Below are 13,688 nucleotides of genomic sequence, written 5' to 3'. Positions count from 1 at the left end.
TGGAGCAAACTGTATTTGCTTATAGCTAGTAAACAACAGCATTTATTGTAGGCTATCTTCCTCCGCTGTTTGCTACTCACTTTTAAATACTACTTACTTTCTCTGCCAGAAAACTACACAATTACTACTAGCAATCAGAATAAATTGCACTCCTGAAATAATTTCTGCTGAAATAGAGACCCTTCCAGAGTGAATCACTTGAGCACTACATAGCTGTGCTAGGGTGCAAGCAGGGACAAAAGAAAGACTATATTGGAGCATAGGAACTTGAAAGAACTGTCATGTTTCCAGTAACATGGTTCTTTTTCTTTTTGCTTTTTAGTTGGATATTCCTTTGCGATCCTTTTCCATCCTTTGGCTCCAGTTCAGAACTACTGGGGTACATATTTAACTTCAAGCAGTTAATCATGTGCTCATGTGCTTTGCTCGGTTGGGACTCTGGTTATTAAATACCTACTTCATATCAGGAAGGAGGGCTCTGTATGATAGTAAGTACCTGCCAACCTTACCACTTGGAACTCTGGGACGTTCCTCCAAACCTTAGACTAAACAGACTTATTAAAGAGCTTTACAGTTGCTATTTTCCCTGGGAACTCATCATGCTGTCAGAGTATCAGTCTTGGCCAGTATACACCTCATTCTTGAGTTGGTCACTTTCTGTGTCCTCTGCAGAAAGCAGACTTTAAATCAGAGGCTTTGTGTGTTTCTGCACTATTCACATCCTGCAGCAACAGCTCTGAAGACAGCAGTCACAAAGTCAAACCCTCCATAACATTCAAAGCAAGAGGTAGGAAGAGTTTTTTGCTAGCACATTAGTTTCTCTCTAGCTTTGTGTGCAGCTGCACTGCATTAGCCTAAAGGTACTTTCGTGCTTATGTGCCTGTTAGCAGGTACCTCGTTCAGCTGACTACAGTTTAAAGCAAAGTGTGTTTGGCAGAGCACAAGCCTTGCTTTCCACTGCACGTTTCTTCAAGAAAGGCTGTCCTGGGACTGCAGGTTCCTGGAGGGAGTGAAGATCTATACCCAGAGCTGGGCATAGAGCCACTTTTGCAGGGAGAAAAGACTCACACAGTACCATCTGCCCTGTAAAACTTTTTGGCAATGTAAACATATGCATCATGTCTTCCACATACACATAAAGAAAAAGCTAACATCCCTTGCTAAATTACACCCATTTTCCCCCTGGATTTCACTCCACTTGCATAGATACTTACAGAAATGCTAAATATTGTATTCTCTGACTGACTTTAGCCCCTGTCAGTTTTAACAGGCCCCAGTTAGTACGCTAACAGGAATGCGTGTTTAATGCTTTGTTCATGATTGTGCAATGAGGATGGAAAAGCTGTAACGACTGTTCCATGATGCAGGGTCTATAAATAGAGGGCATGGAAAAAGGATGCTCCCTAATGCATTATGTTCTAATCAATAACAACAAGCTGGCTCCAATCATATTTTATTGTCTCAGAAAAGTATTTACATGGTGTAACAGCTGTGAGTCACAGCAGTGGTTTTGGTTAGGAGTCAGATTCACTTAGGAATATTTGAGGCTAATGGCTATTGTATTCTGCACTCAGGCACTGCACCATTGACTGCTCTTGCTACAGTTAATATTTAATCCCTTTACAGAACTTGCACCACTTACATGCAAGCGCTCTTCACAAGAGAGCACTCCAAGGCCATAAGAAGCAACAGATTCATATCCTAGCTAGATGCAGACCTCAGCAAGCTTATGAATTCCTTATATGGGGAAAGTGTAGAGATCCCAAGTGCATATGATCCTTCAAATTCTTTTAAGTAAAGAGAAAGATGACAGGTCAAAGTGATTTGCCCAAAATTGCATAGCAGATGAGTGGCAGAGAGAGGAAAACAACCCAAGTTCCCTAAGCCTTGCATTGTTAGGTTTGACTGTAGACCTTGGGTACCATGTTTTGTTTTCTCAATGGTCTGAGCTGTGTTGCATTAACCTGTATCTATGGCAGACTGGTACACAGAAGATTACTAGAGATACCCAGGTCTTGGGTGGTACATGGCAATTAACCAGTAGTTTAGTCATGTGGCAGAGACCTCATTTGTCCATATGAGCTTGAGAAAAACCTTCACAGATCAACCTGCAGATACTCTGAACATGAGTAAATAAAATCCAAATACTGTGTATTTAATGAGAACTGGTCCTGGGAGAAACACATCGTTTCAGCTTTCAGCCATTTTCCCTCTTTAGAAGTGAGAAACACTGAGAAAAGATGTTTTGTCTCTCTTTCCTAACAGACTTAAAAGTTTGGCTAATAATGCTTTACAAAAAAATCCCCTTCAGTTATATACTGCAATATGGTAAGTACAATTGTAATTATTATCATTTCATACATCTGTTTTCCACAGGAGAATTTACATCCCTGATTTCTCCAGAGCACTTAATGCTTTCAAACAGCCAGTGAGGATGACTTTTCAAGAGGTGGAAAGCAGGGAGGCAGAACAACTTTGGTGTTCCAGGAGAGCATTCAGATTTATGTGGAGGTTGTCTACAGCAACTAATGGTATAAGCTTCCTTTCGTCTCCCTAAAATGACAAATTTTAAGACACTTGTGTTTTCTTGCTTTTTTTAAACTGCCGGGCAAGGAGAGAAACATGAAGAAAGAGATTGAGAGTCAGAGAGAGAAACAGGTAGCAGTCAAGACCGAAATACAAGGTAGGGTCAGAGGTAAATCAGAGTTACGTATGTCTTGGACACAGTTACCCTTTGGTGAGAGGAAACTCACTGCTGTCAGTAAGTTACAGACAGCAGAAGCCAGGACGTGGAATTACCCATTAGTACATTATTGCTGCTGCTGAGAACACAGCTGCGTTGGGCAGGGCACGTCTCCAGGATGCAGGACTACCGCCTCCCTAAGATCGTGCTCTATGGGGAACTTGCCACTGGCTGCCGCAAGAGAGGAGCCCCAAGAGGAGATACAAGGACTGCCTGAAACAATCCCTCAGCCTTGGCCATATTGATCATCACCATTGGTCTACCCTGGCCTCCAATCGGGAGGCCTGGAGACACACCATCTATAACACTGCTGCTGCTTTTGAGAACACACGCAGGATCACTCTCGAGGAGAAAAGACAACGCAGAAAGAATCGCGTCTCGTCTGTATCACCTGGGGAGTCTTTCTGCTGTGCCTTCTGCAACCGGACTTGTCTATCTCGCATTGGCCTTTTTAGCCATCAGCGCGCTTGTAGCAAGCGTGGGTAGAGCCCTTCTCGAATCTTCATTCGCAAAGCCTAGCCATGATGATGATGATGATGATGACATTATTGGTAGGCTGGATTCCAAAATAGCTTTGCCTTTGAGAAAGGTGAGGTTGGCTTGCTCTAGTCTGTGCCTCTTGACTGTTGAGATTATGGACTGACTATGTCCTGGGGAGTTGCTAATGTCTGGAGCCTGATTTCCAGAGAAATTGTGCATTATTGGGTTGTATGTTTTGCCAAAAGTTGGGGGTTTTCCCCTCTGTAAAGTATGCATTGCTTGAATAGCCAAACAAGCACTAGGTACCAAGTTACACTTGTACAAGGATTGCCCAGTGGTTATTCTAACACAAAATGTGAATTCACCTTACCAAATCATTGCTTGCCGAATGCTTTGGGGATCTAACATACTACATAACATGAGATGTACTTAACTATCATGGTCAATTGGTCACATCCTCCTCCTCCTCCATTGCAGACAACACTACCCAGTTTCACAGGCAGTGCTGAAGCCCATAGAGACAGAATGACCACAGCTTTGTGAATAGCATCACCAGGATAAATATGTAAACATGGAAGTTTAGAAGGTGGTTAGACCTGATACTTGCAATACCAGACCCTAGTCAGTACCTCCGCTGTGATCAAGTCATGCAAAAATGAGTCATTGTTGACCTCTTAAACTTGGTGAGCCCATGAGTTCACATAATTCATCTCATTTTGCAGTAAAAAGTTTTTTAATATATTTCTGCACAGCTACAAGAAATGCAAGTGTAGGATGCCTCTTGGTGTGATAAGTTACACTAGAGTATTTGTAGATTCAGTAGTTACACTTATTTTGATTATAAAGTTTCTGTCAATAGTTTCTACCTGATTCTGCTTACATTAGGAACTTTCAGCACATTTTCTCATCCACTCTCATGGATGGTCTCTATCTCATCTATTTAATGCTTTTCATGCCCACAAATTCTATCAATATGTGTTTGTATGTGTCTGATATGATGCAGTCCAAATCTTCCCCGTGTCTCCAAAAAGTACTCCACTAGGTTTGTATTTCTCACGTTAAAATGCATGTCTCTTAGTGTTTTGATGTTTTTAAACAATTGCCCAGCATATGATTACCCTCCTACTTTATTGTGTTTATCCAATTTTAAAGGGCATCTTTTTTGGAACCCTACCTTGGCAGAATAATGAATGCTGTCTGGTAATCTAAAAGAACAGTTCACTTCCTGAAACAAATTTATTGACTTAAATACTTCTTTAATGAATCCACAGATCAGGAACACTAAACAGGACCAAGGGCTAAGCAATAGGATTCTATACTGTATTTACCTCCTTTAATTATCATCTTTAAATGGAGAGAGGGTTATATTTTATTAAGCCAAGATAGCTAGCAACTTTAATGAAACTGTATTACACTAATTTCATAACAGTGAGTTTCAGGCAGAGCATAACCTATCTTGTACCTGTACAGGCTGAACTTGCAGCCCTGCTTTTGGTTTGACCTTATTCTCCTTTCAAATATCACTCACCCTACATCAGGTAGCTTTTCCAGGAAGAAGTAGGGAGATTATTCCTGGGTGGGATCCAGTATTGACTTCTTTTTACCTGTGGTCTGCCAATACCTGAGGGAATGGGTCTCTGGGATGGTTTGCACGGTGGGGAGATGAGCCAGAGAAGCTGCCACAGTACAGGGCTCAAAATGGGGAAGCATCATCTGTCTCTTCGTGAAGCTGTCCTAAAGAGCTTCCACTGGCAAGTGCTGTCGGCAAGGCACGTGGTTAGCATGGGGGCTGATCCTGAGTAGCTGTGCAAGTCCAGCCAGGGAACTTCTTATGAGCAGGACTTTTACATATATGTTTCAAGTGCAGCTTTCAGCTGATATAGCTCTACTTTTGTCTGACCCTAAGAAACTGCTAGTATTTCCACTAGTCATGGGCAAAACTCCCATGGACTTCAATGCAAGTTAAATTTGTCTGCGGAAAGAGACATGGCATTTAGTCTGTGGTTTGGTCTCACATTAGTATTTACTGCCCACTGCTATGCAAAACAAAATGACAAGTTTCTAAAAGGAAAGTTTATTCTTTTGCATGTGTGTTTTCTAACCACAAGTAACAAATAGACATGGTGATTTCACTGTCTGCAAGTGAATGTCTGGAGCTTCTTGAAAATCATCTTTCAGAGGCAGAATGTGAACCTGTAGGACTCACTAAATGAGATCCAGGTGGTAATTCCATGAAAAAGCTGTGTTGATGTGACTCAGAGACAACTGCAAAGTGACATTTGGTGACTGATCATCTCTCAGGTCAGTGTGTGCCCCAATTCCACTTTTTTGTGTGGATGTACCCCAGGGCACCTGTAATTCATGATAGGAATTACCCAGATGTCGGCATAAGAAACCCCAAAAAAACTCTGCCCAGTCTGTAGCAGTGGTGAAAAGAGCTGATTTATGTCAGAATACAAAAAGAAGGTGATGGAGAACAGCATGAAATATACTCTGTGTCATTTGATAATTCAAGGTGAGTTTCTTATGCAAAATGCATTGTTTACTCCTGTCTATTTCAAGAGGACAGAATGGTATTGGAGACAATTCCAAAGCATAGTTAAAGGCAAAGCAAATTTCCCCTTAAAGAATGCTTGAAAAGGTTGGGAACATTTTCTTAATCTAAATAAAAAAGTTTGAATAAAAAGAAACAAGACTAAAAGCATATAAAATGATGCAAAGTTAATCAGGAAGAGAATGAAGGCAACTTCCTGAAAGGAAGTTTTCAACCTGTTTTTCTTTCCTAAATGAAAGAAAAGCAGGTTTAAAAAATGTACATTTTCACCATATGCACAGCTAACCTATGTTGCCATTAAAGCAGACTCCTCTTAAGGCAGAAAGGCAAGTTATGTGTATTTACAGCTTAAAGCAGTGTCAAGAGTTGTAACAGAACAAGTAAGCAGGGCTCAAATCCCAAACTTAGTTGGTGGGGAAGTAGCTATAATGGTGGATGTGAGACGTGTGGGTTCAATTTCCTTCTCTACCCTGTAATCTGTTTGGCTAGAGAGGGATGAAAGGCAATACTAGGCAGATGCCGAAACTTGGTTTGGAGACCAGAACCCCATGAGAATTCTCTGGAATTCCACAGTTCAATGCCTTTCAAACATTGGCTCTCTGTGCCTCAGCTCTCCAGCTACAAAGTGGGAGCCACAGCGTTGCACTCCAACCAAAACATATGAAAGAGACAATCCATCAGTGGGCACAGATATATATTCCTGTGACCAAGAACCGGAGAAACATTATCTTCAGAAGAAATTAACCCATGTTGCTACTTCTGGGGTTATTTTTGGTTGTGTTGGGTTTTGTTCTGGTTTTGTTTGGTTTTTTTCTCTCCCTCCCCCAAAGTACATGATGTCTCTGACTGTGCCAAGATTTAGCTGGGCTTGTGCTACAGCTGCAGCCCTACTCCTGGAGGAGGTTAGTCAGATGCCAGAGTGTCAGGAGGGCAGAAGCAATACTTGATGAATCTTGCCTGCGGATCAGCATTCCTCTCTTCTGCCTGTGTTCTTTAAACTTCAGTGACAGAACCCATGCTTTGCCTCCAACATGGACCTTCAATAACAAAGCATCAGACAGGGTAGCAAAAGTGACCTCAGAGTGAATCTAAGAACCAACCATTCTCAGTGTGTTGGTCCTTTACTTCCATACAGTGATATAGTGCTGAAACTACAAGTCCCAGTGTGCAATAGCACATCTTTATCAAAATGGAACATTGGTTGCCTAGCAGTTAAATATCTTGGCAACAAAATACCTACACTTATGACTAGGTGAGCAGACACTATCTGATTTGCTATTGCTGCCCCCTCTAAAGTGTGTTTGCGGTATTTGGTTACAGCAAAATTCAGAAGGCAGGAGGTTCAGAGCACCAAAAAGCTGCTAGATTCAAACCAGAGAAGAAAAAAGAGGATGCAACACTTAGAGTGCTGTATATACTGATATATAAGTCACACAGCAAATATCAGAAGACACGATTTGGCATTATGTCCAACCATGCTTGAATAATCAGGTCAGTCTTATTTGTTGCTGTTCCAATCTCTCTTGCAAATACTAGCTTCCTTGTTTTATTCTGATTCATGCAGGCCCCACAACCATCTGCGATTTGGCAGCTTTACAGAGTCAGAAAATGTCAGCAGGAGACAGGAGGGGTGATTAAAGAAAAGAGACAGAAACTTTTCCAGCCCTCAGTTTGCCTGCCTTTTTAGCACGCTTTGTGTGAGCTCTGCTGGCAACACCTACAATTCCTTTCTTTCATTAAAACATCTGATTGTGCTAACTGGAGCTGCCCAGCACTTGATTAAAGATGTGGTTTTGACTGAGACTGTGCAATTAAATGTGAGAGTTGTATGGATCCAAGACCTTAATCAGGGGCAGGAGAATAAAGTATTGCAGATTTGGAACCTGCTGCAAGGAATCTGCTAAATCATACTGACAGTCACAAAACAGTCTGGCTTGGAATCCAATATGCCTTGTATGTTAAATTCAGCAATATTTTAATAACTTTATCCACTACCTTGACAGTAAATTCTTTTGATGACAGTGCAAGACCTGTCACAGCTGACCTTTGCGAAACTCACCTTTTCCCAACACGAGGACTAACAGTAAATTTTACCAAAATGCAATTGGGAGATATTTGTTAATCAAAGAAAAGAATTCTCTTTGCATCTGTTCAGGTTCTTCTTTCATGGCTCATCTCTCACAAATTTAGTAAAAGGAAATGCTATCTAAAAATTGATCTTAAACACACGGGGCATGATCCAGCATGGAAATGGCTTCCAATGATTTTGGTGGATTTTGGATCTGTTACTATTCCTTCTTCACCAAAAAGGAGTTCCTGTTGTCTCTCTTCTAGGTCTGCAGAGTGACTAACACAATCTAAATGACCAGTCTGTGAAAGAAAGCATTATTATAACCATTATAACCATTCTTTTGCACAAGAGGAACACAATCTGAGGCTCGCAGAACTACGCAAGTGTCTCACTCACTCCTGAATAAATGAGGAAGCACTAAGTCCCTATTTCAGAATCTCACCTAGTGGTTTGAGCAAGATCAGCTAAGGCAGGTCCTGATAACTAAAAAAAACTGACCACAAGTCCCCAAAATCAGAGTCCCATGATCCATCTTGATACTTTTTGTGTTCTTTGGATTAAGCCATAAAACTAATAGTAAGCGTGTAGTTGTTAGACCAGACATGTATGTACAAGAATGTGCCACTGGAGATCACACATCCATTTTGAAAAAAGACTCTTAAGATTGTGAATACAGATTAACAGAACTACTTGCCCGATTGCTACAGTTTTATGGGTAGAATAATCTTGACAGAAGCATCAAATTACTTGAGGTAATGACCAAATCTGTAAAAAATTCTTCCCTTGCTATTCTAGGAAACCTACTACAGGCTGTAGTAACCAGTGAGTTACTCAATGTGAACTCAGTCCAGGCAGAACTGGTACCTCCTCAGTCTTCAATGAGATCTATTGTTAATACAATATAGCCCTGAACTACTTAATAGATTGGTATTTCATCCTGGGGAGGAGGGAGAAAGAGGTGTAGAGAGCCTGAGGTCCCACATGGAGAAGCAGGAAGCAAAGCTTGGAAGAGGCTTGCCTTCTTGTCTTCTCAGCACCTTAGCCACAGACCTGCCACTGACCCTTGGTACAGATCACTAGGGACTGGTTTCTGACCTCACTTGGCTGTTCTGCCTTTGGCTATAACAAATCAACCTGTTGCCAGATCTGTTGCAGTGCGTGTACAGGAACACCTTACATGCTGTTTCAGGCCAGACTAATACATTATCAGATTTGACCAACTCTGGTTGGACAGTGGTGACAGAAGGTCTTCTGCGCCACAACAAAAGCATGTTAATGGTACCGTAACATCTTTGGACTGGAGCACTGTTGTGGGCTGCAGTGAGCTGTCACAGCAAGCACAATGATTCTGGAACAGTAGCAGATGTCCCCTCTCACCAGTTTCCTCCCTTGCCTCTGTGGGAGGCACCCACATTCGCAGGAAATGCTGCTGGAATGAATCACAGAAGTCCCTTGCCCAATACCAAATCATCCAGGTTTTCCCTTCCCCAGCATTAGGTAAGTTGACATCAGTCTGAGTGTTTGGCTTGTTAGGTGATGCAGATTTCACTCTTTTAAGGGGAAAAAGAGCATGGCACTTCTTACACTGCTACAGCTGTGTCTGCTCTGATCTGCTTCACTTCCTTCCTCCCACTTACTCCCAGGAAGTCAGAAATTCCCTGCTATTTCTTTTTCTGCTTCATTTTCCTGCACTTCAAAAATGGGATTGTTAATGCTTGCTCCACAGGACTATCAAAAACACAGCCAGAAGATAAACATGTATCAGTGTGGTGCTTTAAAATCTCATATCTAGCACACTCTCACACTGTAAGCTGCTTGTGGAGAGAAGATTGGTCTTCCCAACCTCCAAGTTTATTACTTAGCTGGATCACAGTCATTTATTCTACCTCCAAACAAAGTGTAGTGATCAGAAGTTCTTCTTGCATGATAGCATTAAAGAATTTTGCAGATCAAGACCTGTCTGAAATGATGGGGTAAATATCCCCTCCTCTTGATTCAACTTAAATAGCTGTGTGCGTAATGAAAACCAAATTCCCTGTATCTATGCCAAAGAAATAAGAAAGCCAAGTGTGGCATTTCCTTACTCCTGACCTCCTACAACTGGCCTTTTTTGTAATACAGAAAGTCTGTGGTGAGTAACCACTGTCATGAAAACCGGTTCAGTCAGCAGTGACTAGGTGTGTATACACACACTGTTCCAGAAAGAGAAGTGTGGATGTTAGGGTTTTTATTGTGTTTAAGAAAGTAAACGCTGTGTCACCCTTCAACAACCCTAAACTTGCTGTGGGTGTTAAGAAGACTGTTCTTTTCTCGTGACTTTCTTGGTCAATAGTAACAGCAAGCAGTTCTGGAGCAAAGATGATAAATAATGGCAATAGTATCCACTTGTGGCACAAGAGCTGATTTCAATTCAGCTCTGCCAGTTGCTCTTTCAGGGAAGTTGGTGCAAACCTGGGAGTCCAGCTATAAACACAGAGAATTACATCTAATGCTCCTTTATACAAGAGGAGGAGACAATTCCCTTTCCACATCCATCTATGGCAATAAGTCATCAGTGTTGAAACCTGTGCAGCAAGGCTGGTATCTATAAAAATAATGGCCAGTCTTCGCGAGCGAAGATCCGGGGAAGGTCTTTCCACCTTCCAGCCTGCGCATTGGATTTTTTTTTTTAGGTGAGACACAGTGTGCGCGGAACTGAGCCCACCCTTTAATCCTAAGGTTCATCTGCCGGGGCCAAGCGAGCTTGGACGGTGGCAGCGAGGTCCTTAGGACGTAGGTGGGTTGCCTTTAAAGGCTAACGAGCCCCACCTGCCCGGGAGTGGCCCTGACCGGGAATCGAACCCGGGTCTCCGCGGTGGTAGCGCGGCGCCTTTACCACTAGACCACCAGGGGCTCCTGCTGGTATCTGCTTCCTTGTTTTTAATAGAGATATCCCAGGTGTGGCTGGAGCTTGGACTTTTTTTGTGTGGTTTTTTTTTTGGTATTTTTGTTGTTGTTTATCCTATGCTTTCATGGCTTTTACACAGTTGGTCTTACAGGCTGGTGATCATCAGTGTGAAATATTAGCAGGAAATTTTAAGCTGCATGAAGTGCTCTGAGATTCATTAGTCTGCACGTTGATAATACTTATACGTGCATGTAAAATTTGAAGTTTCCCTCTGCAGCCATTCTAAACTCAAACTCTGTGGGAGGTATCAGGACTGGCAGATTAATATGAGATTTGAGTTTGGATCTTAGGGAGGTTCAAGCAGCAATTAGACTAAACCAGAAGTCTGAATTTGAAGATTCAGTTCCTCTCCAACTTTCAATATATTCCTGTCAGACACAGTTTACATTTGATCCCTGTGTACCAAATGAATTAAGTGAATCCAGTCTTCCTGAACTGGGGAAATCTTTACTGTTAATCAAAGTCCTTTTTCTACAGCCTGTCTGTCTCCAAATTACAGGAAAATGTAGGTAGGGAAAAATATAAATATACTCATACTGGCCCTGTAAAGACAGAGTCAAACCTATAATGTTTGAACAAAATAGTATAAGAAAGGACTAGGACTGCTTTAGCTGAAATGAGTGATAAATGACTTGGTTCAACTCCCTACCCTAAAATGTCTCAACACTTCCTTTCACTGGGATTTTTATTGGGATCCCAAGTCCAGCAAGGGATCCCTTGTTTCTTCCATTTTAGCTGATTGTAATTGTGTACAGGTCTCACTCCAGTTTCCATACAGTGCAAAACCAAGAAGGAAGAATAAGAAAAAATTGATCAGTATATATATCCGTATGATGTGTACATATCTCTGTGTGTACAGACATAAAAGGAAAGCAGGCACTCTGAATCAGTGAGCTTTGATTTTCTCAAATGTTTCTCAAATGAGCACAGAGATGGTGGCCTCAGCATTATATCAGCCTGGTTCTTCCAGATACTTATATATAAATGTATACCTCCTGTGAGACAGTTTAGACCAAAACATATGCAGGCTGGCACTAAATGGCATCCTAGGAAAAACAGAGTATCTAACACATAATTACTCATAGGAGGCTGTGCAAACAGCATAATGCTACTTAAATCACCAGAGCACTGTTATCTTCATTTCTGAATGTTGCAAACTACTTTCATCATCCACTTTCCACTCACTACAGCAGAAATAAGTTGGTTTATTTCCCAGAGTCAAGCTTAAAGAGACAGTTGACTTCTAAAAGCCTTGGTGGGCTGACTGCAGATCACTTTGGCTGAAGACTTTTAAAGAGTTTTAAGTTTGTCTTGGCCCTTTGTACATCTAGTTCAGCTTTTGGCCAACTTCCAGTAGAGAATGACGAATTCTTCACTTTCAGTCCCAACTGCTGTGAAATTTTGCTGTAAAATGAATTAAAATTGCAGAAACACATCCAAGAGCTGGTTTAAAGACAGACTCCTGCATAGAAGAGGAAACAGCTTTTTCTACACTACAGTAGGAAAAAAACCCCATGAAACTGTTCAGCCCCACACGGGCTGATGCAGTGCTTGTTGCAGAAAGACCCCAAAAGGCATCTTTCTCTGGCTTCTCACATCTTCTCAAACATGATGTGTTTTGCAGGTCTGGAGGCCTGCAGAAGAGAAGCTGGAAAGTGAAGAGAAGCTTCCACACAGCTTTTTTTACCAGGCCTACTTCTCTTTAGGTGGCTGAATTCTCACCCCCTGATGGAAGGAGGGAAGGAAGAAATAAAACTAGAGAGGAGAAATGGAAGATCATCTTCTTTGCATGGTCAATATTATTTAATAGTAAGCTGTAAAAGTCTCATCCATGTACAGTGAGACCAGTACCAGTCATTTTGCAGTGCCTAAGCTAGAGGCACAGGATTTTTCTAACTATCTCTATTTCCACTTTCCTTCTTTTTTTTTTTTTTTTTTTTTAACCTGCAGTACATGAGGCAAAATTAGGATCAGAGCTGTAAGGTAGGCTTAGAATATTTGGAAGGAAAAAGTGACATGCATAAGCACATTTCTTTCATTAAAAGATTTGATTGCATTTACTTATATAAAAGTGAGATTTTAGAAACTAGTGGATCTCATTAAGTCACATATTGTTTTTAATGTAAAGCATTTCAGCACCATTCTTTGGGAGGAGTCTGTTTACATACAATATTAGACATCATTTTTCTGTATGTACTATGTGTGTGACTGTGGTACTCCTATATGCAGTAAATAGTGTCATATGGCAAAAACAGCTGCACTGGACATGTGGGATTTCCTGGAGGATAAGTTCCTAAGATATGTGTGTGTGTGTACACAGAGATGTAACAGCATATGAGCCAGTTTGTGAACTGGCCTGTTCAACTTAGATCTTACCATCTTACCTCATTTGGTAGCCAGCTACTTCTCGGAGTAGGTATTTTGGTTTCAGAAGAACACCTGTGAGACTTCTTATCAGCAATAACTTGGGTAGCTCAATTGCTTTCAGGTAAATTTTGGGGAAAAAAAATTTCCAAAATCCCAAAATGATCAGAATATCTTTGTGGAAACTAGAAAGATTCTGCAAAGAAATAAGCAGACCATATGTACACACATATCTGTCTGTGGTGAACTTCCAACAACAATATCTTAAGCAGCTCTACATCACATATGGTACCAGAACAGCTGATCTGCTGCAGATGTCTCCTGATATAGCAGTAAAACTCGGTCTGATTTTCTGTGTCACCATGACAGCTGGCAGTGGTCATGTTTGCAGAGTTCACATATGAATGCAATTTTCTTTAATGACAGTCCTTTTCTACTGTGAATATGATTTAAAAATTCTTCTAGCTGCAGTAAACTACCTTAGGGAATTTTGAGGGGCACTGGCAAAAGACTATGTAGGCACATCTGC

The 13,688-nt window shown here is 41.3% G+C and overlaps 1 non-coding gene across 1 annotated transcript; it reads right to left on the bottom strand.

Moving 5' to 3' along the window:
- Positions 1 to 10,668: 10,668 nt before the first annotated feature.
- On the bottom strand, positions 10,669 to 10,741 carry TRNAG-ACC (transfer RNA glycine (anticodon ACC)). Its single transcript has one exon. It is a non-coding gene; the product is annotated as a tRNA-Gly (tRNA).
- Positions 10,742 to 13,688: the final 2,947 nt, after the last annotated feature.

This window comes from Myiozetetes cayanensis, unplaced genomic scaffold (genome assembly GCF_022539395.1).
Source record: "Myiozetetes cayanensis isolate MyiCay16 unplaced genomic scaffold, myiCay2020 scf2-11, whole genome shotgun sequence".
Taxonomy (NCBI): Eukaryota; Metazoa; Chordata; class Aves; order Passeriformes; family Tyrannidae; genus Myiozetetes; species Myiozetetes cayanensis.
Note: the sequence above shows the minus strand (reverse complement) of the source record. Positions and strands in the feature narration are given on the sequence as shown.